Raw genomic sequence first — 13,100 nt, forward strand, 5'->3', positions numbered from 1 at the left:
GCATATATCCAACCCCCAGATTTCTTAGAGCGTCTGTGAAGCTTAAATAAGATAATGTATATGCCAGAATTGACATATACTAGAAGCTCAATAAATATTAGTTAGCTCTAAAGCTCTGCTCTTGGAACCATTACCTAATCTCATGAAAAAAAAAAAAAAGCAAAACAAATTTGTGTTGGGCACTTAGGTATCTGTCTTGAAAATGGAAAGCATTGTTTTATATTATTGTATTTACATAACAGGTGGATATTATAGGCTTAGTTTGGACTTTGCTTCCCCAGTCAGTATATGCAATTCAGTTGAACCAGCTCTCTTAATAAGGAACTTGTGTAGAAAATAAATAGTACAGGTAAATTAATGTATTGAATTTCCTTCTCTATTTCTGTCAGGTTAATAAAAACCTCTTTTAAATTTGGACTTACTCCTGAAGCCAAGACTACACTGTGTTAAGTAACTTGAAAATAAATTAAAAAAAAAAAAAACAAAATAAAACAAATAAATTTGGACTTCCTAAAATTGGCAAACTGCAGATAATTAGGAGGACACTTGCAGTCTGTATTATCTGGGGATCCTGACTCCATTAACAAAGAACCCCTAAATCTTACTCCCTTAAGATAATAAGAGTTCATTTTTTTCTTCCTTCAGAAGCCCTACATCCATGGTCCTTGTGGGGTCTTAGGGACACCTCTTGTCCAACTGGTGTCTCAGCCACCCACTTCTTTCCTTCTTGACTCTGTCCTGGTTCTTGGGAGTCCTCACTAGTCACCCAGCACATGGAGAAAAAAGGAATGTGGAATGTTTTGTGGGAAGCTGATGCAGACTGTTAGGAACATACTTCACTTCCCATGTGTTACTGTTGGCCAGAATTTAGTCACATGCTCTACCTAATTGCTAGGAGATGAGGAAAGGCTAGGAGATGCCAAGTTCAGCAGAGTGTCTAGGACAAAAAGGAAATGGGGTTTGGTGAAGTATTTTTTTTTTTTTTTGCCAGATGATTGTAACATGCCATGAACAGAGTTCTGAAGTGAAAAGTTTCAGTCTTTGCAAATAGAAATAAGATTATTTTTCCTGCTCCTTTCTTTTTTCACCTTACTGGATTTTCTTTCTTTTAGGTAATGGTTAATGAATCTCTTTTGTCTGATGACCCTGATTCATATGTGACATTGACAGTTGTCCGGTCCCTAGGAGGAAAAGGAGCTGTTCGACTTCAGTGGACCATAGATGAGACAGCTAAAAATGATCTCAGGCCTTTGAATGGGACGCTTCTTTTTGATGAGGTATCGTCAGCATCAGGACTCCTGTAGTTTTTTTCAAACTTGTGTTTGTTTTTTTCCCATAGTACTGCTTATGAATTCGTATGATAGTATATACTATGTGTGGAATTTATTTGAAATCATAGGCACTTTGGAGGAAAATCACACACATACCTGATGTCTAAAATCTAACTTAATTTCAGACACTGCCTCCATCCCTCAACGTTTCCTCTCCTGACTGAGGGTAAAACCCATCAATCAAGCTGGACATCTGGGAGTTATCCCCATTTCCACCCATTCTGTAACTCTTATTTGATCCCAAGTCTCGTCAATGTTTAGACAGTTTGGAGATTATGTTAATTTTCCCCCTTCTTTCCAATTAAAAACTTACATGGGATTTTTGGTCAGAGCTAATTTTTATATAGTAATTTTTCTGGAAGCAACTCATAATTCTAAGGTACAAAAAGACACTTGAAAAAATACTTATGGGCATAAACATTATTCTGCTAATGAGAACACTCAAAATTTGGCTTTTATCAATCCAGAAAATTTATTATTCTTCTCATTTGATATAGACAGAGTCTGAAAAGACCATTGTGTTGCACACGCTTCATGATACTGTGTTGGAGGAGGACAGGCGTTTTACCATTCAGTTGATACCAATTGATGAAGTAGAAATATCTCCAGTGAAAGGTAAGAGAAATTCACGTTTGGAAATTAGAAAGTAGATACTCAGGAAAATATAACCAAATAATGAAGAGTTACAAAGTTAGGTTTTATAATTACTAAAATGTTTGCTGAAACATAAGCTAACCCACTTGTATGACAGCCAAAGAGTTTTTAAAAGTGAAATTCTAATACCTGATTGGTATTGGAATTGGTAAAGTTATATATCAAAGATTTTACAGTACTTAGCTCTGTGATTTTTTAAAAGATGTTTGTTGTTGTGATGTTTGTAAAGTAAAATATGGAAGCTTCCTAAAACGTCCATGAATAGGAGACTGGTTAAATATGACAGAGTACCATATAAGTATTCAAAAGGATATAGCTGAAAAAGCTTTAATTACATTAAACATTAAAAACACTTAGTTACGTGGATAATTGCTGTGTTATAGCAGGCTTCATAACATGTTCAGAGTTATCCCATTTTTTCACGTGCATGTTATAAGTGTGTTTGGAATTACTTACTTGAAATGTTGATAGTGTGATTTGATTACCTATATTTTCTACACATTTATAATTGTCACATATGGCTTTTATAATAAAATATTATTTTAAAACTTAGCATATTATGTCTGTTTCAGGCTAGCTATGTCTATTTTCATCTGAAAGTGATTACTTCAATATTTTGACATTTCAGAAACAGGCATCGTAATTCTCATTTGTCTATGGTCCTTATGAAAATTTGTTTCCTATCTGAAGAGAAAGGGTTAATGGTCCTAAAATGGTTGCATTGTGGTACAGACAATAATAACCATAAAAAAATGGCCCAGCAACTTTGATATGAAAGCTTAGTGACATACGTGCCCTTTTTTAACATCAGTAGCTCCATCCTATGGAGTTGGTCTGTGGCCGAAAAAGCAGAATTCCAGGCCAAAGAGATTCTCAAAATTGTAGAGAATATCACTGTATGTACTTAAGGTAGTTCTTTTCTCATTTTTCTCTAGAGTACTTTCCAACAAACCTCTGAGGGAATCATATGATTATACCATATTCTTCTATACATCTTAAGTTAGCTCAGTTGTCTACATCACATTGGATGTCAGACTGATGTCATATAGACTAACTAGACATAAGACTAAGAATATACCTGTGGTTCAGGATGAATAATTTATTAATCTAAAAAATATATTTCGAATTGTGGCATACTTGGACATGACGGACCACTCTTAGTTTTATTAATCCATTGCCAAAGAAAGTGAGAGTATAGTTACTCAGTCCTTTGTTTCATAAAACCCTAATATTAGCTTCTGGAAACACTTTCCTTCAAGTTAGTGCTAAATTTTAATATGAATACTCATATTACTTGTTATAATTTTTCTTTCTATTATTTAACTCGCTTTTTATAAATGCTTGTAAGCAAATAGCAGAGTCAGAAAATTAAAACTAAAAAACTACCCCAAGAATTCTTACTTTTGCCACATAGCCAGTTTTAGTGAACTGCAAAATGGTCATTGCAGAAGTAAATTAATGCAAATGGTGGAAGAGTACTCTCTTATTATGAGAGTGATAGTGGAATTATTGCCCACTTTCTCCTGCACCCTTTCATTAAAATATGATTTGGGGCAAGTTTTTTGCCTCACTGTCTTGAGTGCTTCAATGCGCTTAAATAATTTCGTTGGGAAAATGAGGATAAATGAGGATAATGTTAGCACCTAGTTCATATGATTCCCATGACCATTGACTCACAGGATTAGTATATATGTAAAGTGCTGAGAATTTTGCCAGGCATATAATAAGTGAATACATATGTTTGTTTCATTCATGTTATGTATCATCTTCAACTCAGGTAGTGCATCAATAATCATTCGGGGAGATAAGGGAACATCAGGAGAAGTTGGGATTGCTCCATCATCTAAGCATGTCCTCATCGGGGAACCCTCAGGAAAATACAATGGTACTGCTATCATCAGGTATGGGCTTCATGCTTTTTCTTTGCTTAGGTCGAGATTTTGAACTTTTATTTAAAATCCTTAGCATTTTTATGTAAGTGCATTGTTTTCATCACATACATATTCTTCAGGCATCATCATTTTATATGTTAGTAACATCCTATGGAAAGTAGAAAAAAGTTTTGCTAAAAATTAAAGACCTATCCTGACCTATCTTGAAGTTAGATGATGAAGAATATTTAGGAAAAGTTTCTTCAACAGATATGTATTGATCATACGGTTGCATATTCATGAATCTTGACATCTAATGATCATGACTGCTACTTGGGTGATTTGCACAACCTACGACAAGGAAAGTACCTTCACTTAACATCAGGAGATCTGATGCTTTCACCCTGTTCTGTCACACACCGTGTCAAATAAGAGAGTTACTTCCTGTCTGTAAGCTTGTGTCTTAGCTACAAGATCATTCCTTTGAAAATCCTCTGGATCAAACATTTTATGATTCTAAGTGTTCTAAAATTAGGCCCTATATATAATTAGGGCCTATTAAAGTAGTATGATCATAGGCAGTTTTCTTTATTACAAATTTTCTCATGAAGAGAGGGACAGCTATCAATGAAAAAACCGAATTTGGGTTAATACTTTATCTTTTTCATAGTTTTCCTCTAGTGTTCTTTGTATCAAGTGCTGTTTTTTAAGAGAACTGCGGTAAACTATTCATATTTTGCCCCTTGTGTATTACATGAAAAGTCTATAAATACTTTCTTTTAAATCCCTTTAAAAGAATACAGGTTTTGTCTGTATTGTTGTTGAAAGACACAGAAAATATTTAGGAAATATATTTAGGAAAAATTACTTCAACAAAATTGTACTGATTATACCTTTGTATATTATAGCCTCGTTCGTGGTTCAGCAATTTGGGGGGAGGTCACTGTGTACTGGAGGATATTCCCTCCTTCTGTGGGAGAATTTGCTGAAATATCAGGGAAACTGACATTGCGAGATGGACAGTCTGCAGCAGTTGTAATAATACAGGTATCAATATTACTCGTTTCTGTTATTCCCTATGTTCTGTGTGTGTGGCGGGGTGGGGTGGTTGGGGGTTGTTGATATCCCTGAGTTTGTTGTTGTTGTTTACGTGATAGGCATTTTTCTTTAAATGTTATAGATCCTACTGATAACGTCTCTTTCTGTCCTTCTCTAGGCTTTGAATGATGACATTCCTGAGGAGAAGAGCTTCTATGAGTTTCAGCTCACTGGGGTCAGTGAGGGGGGGATACTAAGTGAATCCCGCAGCACTGCTGGTATCACAGTGGTAGCCAGTGACTTTCCCTATGGCCGATTCTCCTTTTCACATGAGCAACTTCGAGTGTCAGAGGAAGCCAAAAGGGTAGAGTGTAAAATGCTTAAAATCTTAAATACCATTTTTAGTTTCTATTTTTTTGTGAGTGAGTGATTTTTTTTGGCAAGCTTGATTAAGCTTTAATTTAAATATTAAGAGTTAATGTAACAAGTTATAGTGTGAGTGATCTTGACAAAGTATTTCCTTGTTCATTTTCCATAGTTTTCACAAACTAATTTGTTAATATCATTATTTTAACATATAATTTATAAACTTTTATATATTTATTTGCAATCTTAACATAACCCTGATGAACATAGAAAATTAGTTAGAAATGATAAATTAAGTATTGTCTGGTAGATAAAACATCCAAATTAAATAAAAACTGTTTCTTGCATAGGTGAACATCACAGTCACCCGTTCAGGTGGATCATTGGGTCCTGTGAGACTCTGGTATGAGACCATGAGTGGGACAGCAGAGGCAGGCTTGGATTTTATCCCTGCGGTGGGGGAGCTGCTCTTTGAAGCAGAGGAGATGGCAAAAAGTGTGCCGATTGAAATACTTGATGATGGTCTTCCAGAAGGCCCAGAGGAATTTTCTCTAGTAATTACAAAGGTGGAACTCCTGGGAAGGTAAAGAAAATTGGGAAAAAGCAAACAAAAAGAGAGGGAGAAGAATATTTGTTGTAGGGATTAATACTGAATTTGTTATTTTTCAGATTTATGTGACAGTGGGACAGGACATAGAAGGGAAATTATGATAAAGGATGTTAATTATGCAGTGTTCTAAAGTATTATTTTTCCCCTAAAGTTGAAAGTATGTTGTTTTTCTTGTGAGAATTCACTCTGGGTAGTCAGGGAATTGAACATGGCATGGGCTTGTAATAATTTGGTAACCTCTATCTCTACACCTGTGAAAGGACTGAGTGAGAGATTTCTTTCCTTGGTATCTCTGAAGGCCGTGTTATCTTCTGTGGGGGAAGGAGGTGGTTGCTTGCCCATCAGCAGTTTCTAACTGGGGAAAAATTTGAGTCAAAGATAGTTGTTAGCTGTGCACCAGGATTTTATTGAAGATTAAGAATTAACCATACTGAGCCTGTCTCACTCCCTGATTTGGTGGGAGCAGACTTGATGAACAAGGACAGAAACTCCTTACGCATTCTGTAGTATCCCAGGGAGTACGTCTGCTCTGACAGACTACACAAAACCTGCAACTAGAATAATGTTTGCATTTATGTAAGTTTTTTTAATGTTTATTTATTTATCTTGAGAGAGAGAGATTGAGTCCCAAGCAGGCTCTGCACTGTCAGCACAGCCCGGCGTGGGGCTTGAACTCACAAACCCTGAGATCATGACCTGAGCTGAAATCAAGTCAGGTGCTCAATGGACTGAGCCTCCCAGGCGCCCCTACATTTATGAGTCTCAAAGGAATTTTTCTTGTGCATGAATATGTTTTTGCATCTGTTATATGCATGCCATGCTTTAAAAGCTGTTTCCAGCTAAAATCTTTCACTGTGTGACTTAGGTAGAGTGTATATCATTCCACTTGGAAAAAAATAACTGTGGATTTGTGTACACTTCAAGCCTTAAATTTCCCAGAAATGATTCTGTGTCTGGCAATGGTAATTAATTTTTTTTTACTGGAAAAATAACTTTATTTTCTTCAGGGGTGTGGACAGATGTCTAATATCAGAACCCAAGGAATTGCTTCCTGGTGCTAGCAGCCTTCATGACTTTGAACCTGTTGAGTGCAAGTCTGGCTCAGGGGCTGGCATGCACCCACTGTGACATTGTCACTGATCTGGACATCCCTAAAGCATGGGGAGAGATGCACAGACAAGTTCTTAAAGCATTTCTCAAAGTAGTTCTACTCTTGAATGTGGTGGAGGGAGGCTCAGTGGATGACAGTGGTCCTCTGCTTCTTCATCTTGGTCACCACACCAGACAGAATCTGCCCTTGGATGGAGAAATTACCAGGAAAGGGGCATTTTTGTCAAATAGGTGCCTTCAATGGCCTCCTTGGGCATCTTGAAGCCCAGACCAATGTTTTTGCAGTATCACAGGAGCGTCTCCTTGCCAGTTTATCCAAGCAGGACCCTCTTCTTACTTTGAAAGTGGTTACATGCTTTTGGTAGGCATCCTTAGTCTGAATGTCCACCATCTTCCTGGCCATTTGAAAAAAGGAAAACCGACAATGGGAATGAATTTTAGCTTACATTAAATGTGTTAAAATTTGAGCTGCTCGCTGTTTTCATTAAGTAAGTGAAATTTAGCCAAATTAACTCATTAAGTGTGGAGATAACATCTGTGCTATTGGCTAACTATGACTTGGCCTTAAAAAGCAATTCCTGCTTAAGTTTAATTCTGAGAAAACCAAGTTTTTCCTTCTAGGTGAATTTCTAGGTTTCCTTTGATTTGAAAAAGCAAAGTTGTATGATCTCATTTTGCCTAGTTGCTAGAAAATTTACTTCTTTGGGATTAAGGGAATCAGGTCATCTACAGTCCATCTCAGACAACTGTTAACATTGACTCTTATTTAATAGTTTAATCCCCAGTTTTCTAATGTTGCCTTACAAATAATCTTATTAATCAGCTTTCAACCTTTTGAAACTATGTAGCATAAAAACACCAGGCAAATAGAATTTGAGAATTGAAGAAAAGACTGAAATGGTTTTGTGACATTTTTTAGCTTCAGGAATTAAAGTGATATAAAACTCTGGAGGTCACAACTTTTCTTCATGGGGAAAAACATCAATCAAAAAAAAAAAAAGGTGACTTCCTCAGCAGAAATATGTCATTAGCCAAGTGAACTACCATGTGTATTAAAGAATAGAGGTATTGATTGCAGTTGGTGTCCACAGAGATATTTTCTTATAGCTTGAAATTTCTTTAGTGGCATGACACCCTTTTTTTCCTTAAAGTAACCCTTTCAGGGATACCTGGGTGGCTCAGTCAGTCGAGTGTCCAATTTCGGCTCAGGTCATGATCTCTCAGTCTGTGAGTTCGAGCCCTGTGTCGGGCTCTGTGCTAATAGCTCAGAGCCTAGAGCCTGCTTCAGATTCTGTATCTCCTTCTTTCTCTGCCCCTCCCTGCTCGTGCTCTGTCTCTCTCTCTCTCAAAAGTGAATAAACATTAAAAAAAAGTTAAGGTCACCCTTTTAGGGGAACCTGGGTGCCTCAGTCAGTTAAGCGTCCAACTCTTGATTTTGGCTCAGGTCATTATCTCACAGTCTGTGGCAATGAGCCCCATGTTCAGCTCTGCAGTCTCATTGGGCCCTGTGCTGATAGCACAGAGCATGCTTGAGATTCTCTCTCTTCCTCTCTCTCTGTTCCTCCTTGCGTACAAATGCACTCGCTTGTTCTCTCTCTTTTTCAAAATGTAAATAAACATAAAAAAATTTTAAAGTAACCCTTTCATCCTGACACTGTGACTGTGGCCCAGCTGGTTTCCTGTCTCAGAGTGCACTACAGTTTCATGTACATCCTCTTCCTTGGTCCATCACTGTTGGATGAGTTTATCAATGCATTCGTCACCCAGAGGTTCATTTTACCACTTTTCCCCAATTTCCCAATAGTCTTTTTCTCATTTAATAACTTTATATTGGTTTAGGTTTCATGCAGGCAGTGATAATTGGGAGCAGCACAGAAGTCTGTTTCAGGCATCATTTCAGGAAAAAGAAATATTTTAGTGTTGGGATCTTTAAAAATATAAGAACACTTAATAGGACTAAGTTATAGGAGCTAAGAGGACATTTCAATGAACAATTATTTACTCCTTTTCTTTTATTATTTTTTTTATGACTTCGCAAGCGGGTATGATTTTACCATTCAAGAAAATGGACTTCAGATAGATCAACCTCCTGAAATAGGAAACATCTCCATTATTCGAATCATAATAATGAAAAATGATAATGTAGAGGGTGTCATTGAATTTGACCCAAGATACACTGCCTTTGAAGGTAAGTTTTCAGTCATCTTATAAATTTGCCGCAACTTTTTTTTTTCAAAAAGGTTTTTTAAATTTATTTATTGAGAGAGAGAGAGAGAGAGAGAGAGACAGACAGACGATGGGAGTAGAGGAAGGGCAGAGAGAGAGAATTCCCAAGCAGGCCCCACCCTGTCAGCATAGAACCTGAGTGGGGCTCAGTCTCATGAACTGGGAGATCCATGACCTGAGCCAAAATCAAGAATTGGATGCTTAATCGACTGAGCCACCCAGGTGCCCCTACATGTACACCTTTATATGTATTTACATATATTTATATATTTTATTTGTAAAATATATTTTGAGTTATCTTTGGGCAGTATGAACCTTACTTGTGTGTGGCAAAGCTGAATGGTAAGGAACGAGGCTTTAGAAAACCCATTGAACCTTAGGATTATTGCAATGTTTAGATTTCAGTCATCTTCATAAAGTATCTTTCTCATTTATGAAATCATTTCCTCTCTGATTAGAAATCAGTGAATATTCAGTTTCTAATAAATAATCAGCTTTGAAATGACCGTTTTACTGGACTGCAGATACAATGCAGGTGGTATCTGGGCACCTACTCGTACTTTCTTGTGACAGTTCCTAACAGCAGCCACCTACTGTTGTCTGTTCCCCACCCCCCTAGAAGCAGAATGCATGATCTATGGCTGTAATCCCTCCTGGGGAAAAAGGGGCTGCTTTTTTATTTTATTTAAAGGTAGAATATGAACATGCCTTTCAAAATTAACATGTTATCTTCTTGCTGCAATTAACTTTTTGACTTCATTGCCTCCATCAAATTCATTGGTTATGTACCCATTTTTAAAGCTCATCAGAAATCATTTTGCAATTGATTAATATCGACTTTACGGATATGGAAGACATCACTATTTTGTGAACTTCAGTCTACAGTTAATAAAAGTCATGCTTTAGTTTTATACCAAGAAATAAATAAATCACTTAGAATTTTTTTTGTGTTCAGTGATTTCTGTTTGATTTGTTGTCTTTGGAGCAATGCATATTTATAACTACAGTGTAAATTCAGTATTATTTAGCTATAGCTAATATGAACTGTTGGCTAATGTAAACATAGCTAGTGTAAACTATTAATTGACATTTTAATTTACAGAGGTTGGCATAGCTTAAGAGGAAGTAAATTTTTGAAAAGAATTTCTAAGTTGAAATTAAACTTTGAGGATACATTTTCACATTCTCAAATATATTTCATCGGAACTCAAGAAGTAATAGAATTATATTTATATGTGGACTTCTAAAACATTCATATGATATAATTAACATTAAACACAGTTATTTATATTACATAGACTTCAACTAAATGTAGCAGCAGTCCAGAATACTTTCCTTTGAGTACACATATTTTAAGGGTTTTTCATGTTCATCTAGCATTGTCTAAGGGTTTTTCATGTTCATCTAGCATTGTCTTGGAAAGCAAGCATCATTTATTTGTATGTAGCACACAGAGGAAGAATTCCTGTGCTAATGATTAAATAGGTTATTTCAATTCTAACTTGCACTGCTCACTATAATTTTTAACTTATGACAAACTGCATTTCTCATAAAAAATGTCTTGAAATTTTCACTAATATTTTTTAAAGTGATAAATGAACTATGGAAACATTGAGGCCTTGCACAATTGTACTGTTATATTGCTGTGTTTAATTTGACTGAGTCTTAAAAAGATAGTGGTTTTGTCTGGCATACCAGTTAATTACATATTCCTGCCACAGTGGAGGAGGATGTTGGAGTGATTATGATTCCAGTGGTGAGGCTGCAGGGGACTTATGGCCGTGTGACTGCTGATTTCATCTCTCGGAGTTCCTCTACAGTTCCTGCCGGTGTGGATTATATACTGCATGGCAGTTCAATCACCTTTCAGCATGGACAGAATTTAAGTTTTATAAATGTCTCCATCATTGATGATAATGAAAGGTAATACTACTTAGTAATGTTGGAAATACTTTGGGCATATGTAAAGCAGGATTTTTGTGTTCCAGTCTTTACCTATGTTTTGCACTGATAACAGGATTTTAGGTTATACATGTGCCAATTGAGAAACTCATGAGAAACTTTTATGGGGGCTGGGGTAGGGAAGAAGGGATCAGGAGACCATTAGGATTGTCTTTGTCATTTTTTGCATATAGAGGGAAACAATAAATTTTTGTTCTTTTAGATTTGAAAAGTCTAATCAGAATGTAGAAGCATCCTGCAATTCACTTCCTTAATAATGCATTAAGCAATTCAAAAGAGAGGAAGAACGTCTAATAACTATTGCAGGTTATGTAATATTGAAGTTGATCATTCATGCTTTTAGCTAAGCACCCTCTTCGTACCACTGGTGTATGAATGCTGTGCCTTGAATATGTATGACCAATTTGGAAAATGACTAGTTATTTGGGTTTTAGAAGCATTTTAATATGTTTAAACTCAGAATTGCTCCTTCTTGCTATGCAGTGAATTTGCAGAGCCCATTGAAATTTTGCTCATTGGAGCGACTGGAGGAGCGGTCCTTGGGCGCCACCTAGTGAGCAGAATCACAATTGCCAAGAGTGACCCTCCGTTTGGCGTTATAAGATTTCTTAATGAAAGCAACATTTCTGTTCCTAATCCCCATGCCACAATGATTTTATCCTTGCTGCTGGAGCGGGCTGGAGGACTCTTGGGAGAGATTCAGGTAGAGTTCTTCTTCCCATGGTTTGAAAAATGATAGCTTGAGTATGGAGCTGGATTTTCTTACTATTCAAATATATCCATTTATGTATATGCAATAATATTTATTAATTACCTAATAGGGGTAAAGTGGCTTCCAGGTCATATAAGTCCATAAAAATGTATGAGACAAGCTGTCATCAGAATCTCTCGAGAGCAAGTTAGAAATAAAATGAAGAATTCTTATAAAACGCATTAGTTCAAGTATTTGTTGAGTGCTTTCCATGTTCCAGGTCCTCTTCTGGGCACTGAGAATACACTGGTGACCTAGACAGACCTTGTCTCTGTTCTCTTAGAGTTTTCAGAGCAATAAACAAAAAGAAAATTATGTGATAGCACTTAAGTGCTCTGCAGGGATGTAAAATTGAGAAACACAATCGTGAGTTACCTCTAGATTGACTACTACTCTAGAGTTAGAGTTGTTGACTACTCTAGATTAGATGGTGACGTGATATTTAAGCTGAACACTGGATGCTGAGAAAGAGATGGTCACGTAATTGTTAGAGGGATGAGCATTTGGGCAGAAGGAATAAGTGTGTATCTACAAGCCTGGCATGTTTGAGGTACGGAGAGTTCCATGTGGTAGCGGGCTTGGGTGGTCGGGGGTAGCAGCACAAGGTAGATCAGAGAGGTCGAGAGGTGTTTGATCACAGCGACCCTCCTTAGCCAGACTAAAGAGCATTCTAAGTGCAAACAGGATACCATTAGAGAGTTTGAAGTGGGGGAATGGTGTTGATGTCCCTGGATTGCCATTTTTAAGTAGCTCCCTTTTGACTGTTCTAAGGAGAATGAAATGTCAAGAAGCCAGAGTAGAAGCAGGGAGGTTAGTTAGGAGGCTCTTGCCCTGTGTCGTCCAGGGTCAAGATGACAGTGGCTCAGACAGGTGGAGATGGGATGGTGAGGAGTGAATAGATATTGAGTATGTTTTGGAGAAAACACTAGACTAGTGGAGGCTGAGGGAAGGCGGAATGAAGAATAACTGCTGCAATTTCAGTTGAGCGGCTGGTTAAATTGTAGTGCTGTTTACTGAGATGCAGAAGCTTGGCAGAAAACCAAGAGTTCTGTTTTGGCCATGTTAATTGGAGATTGATAACGGATGTCCCAGTGCAGGGTCAGGCAGGCAGGGGCATGTGTAAGTATGGGTTGCGGTTGTGGGGAGGGGAGAAGCTGCTGACGTGTGGAGGCATTTAAAAC

The 13,100-nt window shown here is 37.1% G+C and overlaps 1 long non-coding RNA gene and 1 pseudogene across 1 annotated transcript; one reads left to right on the forward strand and one right to left on the reverse strand.

Annotated features, from left to right (window-relative positions):
* The first annotated feature begins 1,118 nt into the window (after positions 1 to 1,118).
* On the forward strand, positions 1,119 to 3,938 carry LOC125934297 (uncharacterized). Its single transcript, XR_007461309.1, has 3 exons — positions 1,119 to 1,277; positions 1,829 to 1,946; positions 3,763 to 3,938. It is a non-coding gene; the product is annotated as an uncharacterized LOC125934297 (long non-coding RNA).
* Positions 3,939 to 6,899: 2,961 nt separating this feature from the next.
* LOC125934293 (40S ribosomal protein S11-like) lies at positions 6,900 to 7,389 on the reverse strand (annotated as a pseudogene).
* Between the last annotated feature and the right edge of the window lie 5,711 nt (positions 7,390 to 13,100).

This window comes from Panthera uncia, assembly GCF_023721935.1.
Source record: "Panthera uncia isolate 11264 chromosome A1 unlocalized genomic scaffold, Puncia_PCG_1.0 HiC_scaffold_17, whole genome shotgun sequence".
Taxonomy (NCBI): Eukaryota; Metazoa; Chordata; class Mammalia; order Carnivora; family Felidae; genus Panthera; species Panthera uncia.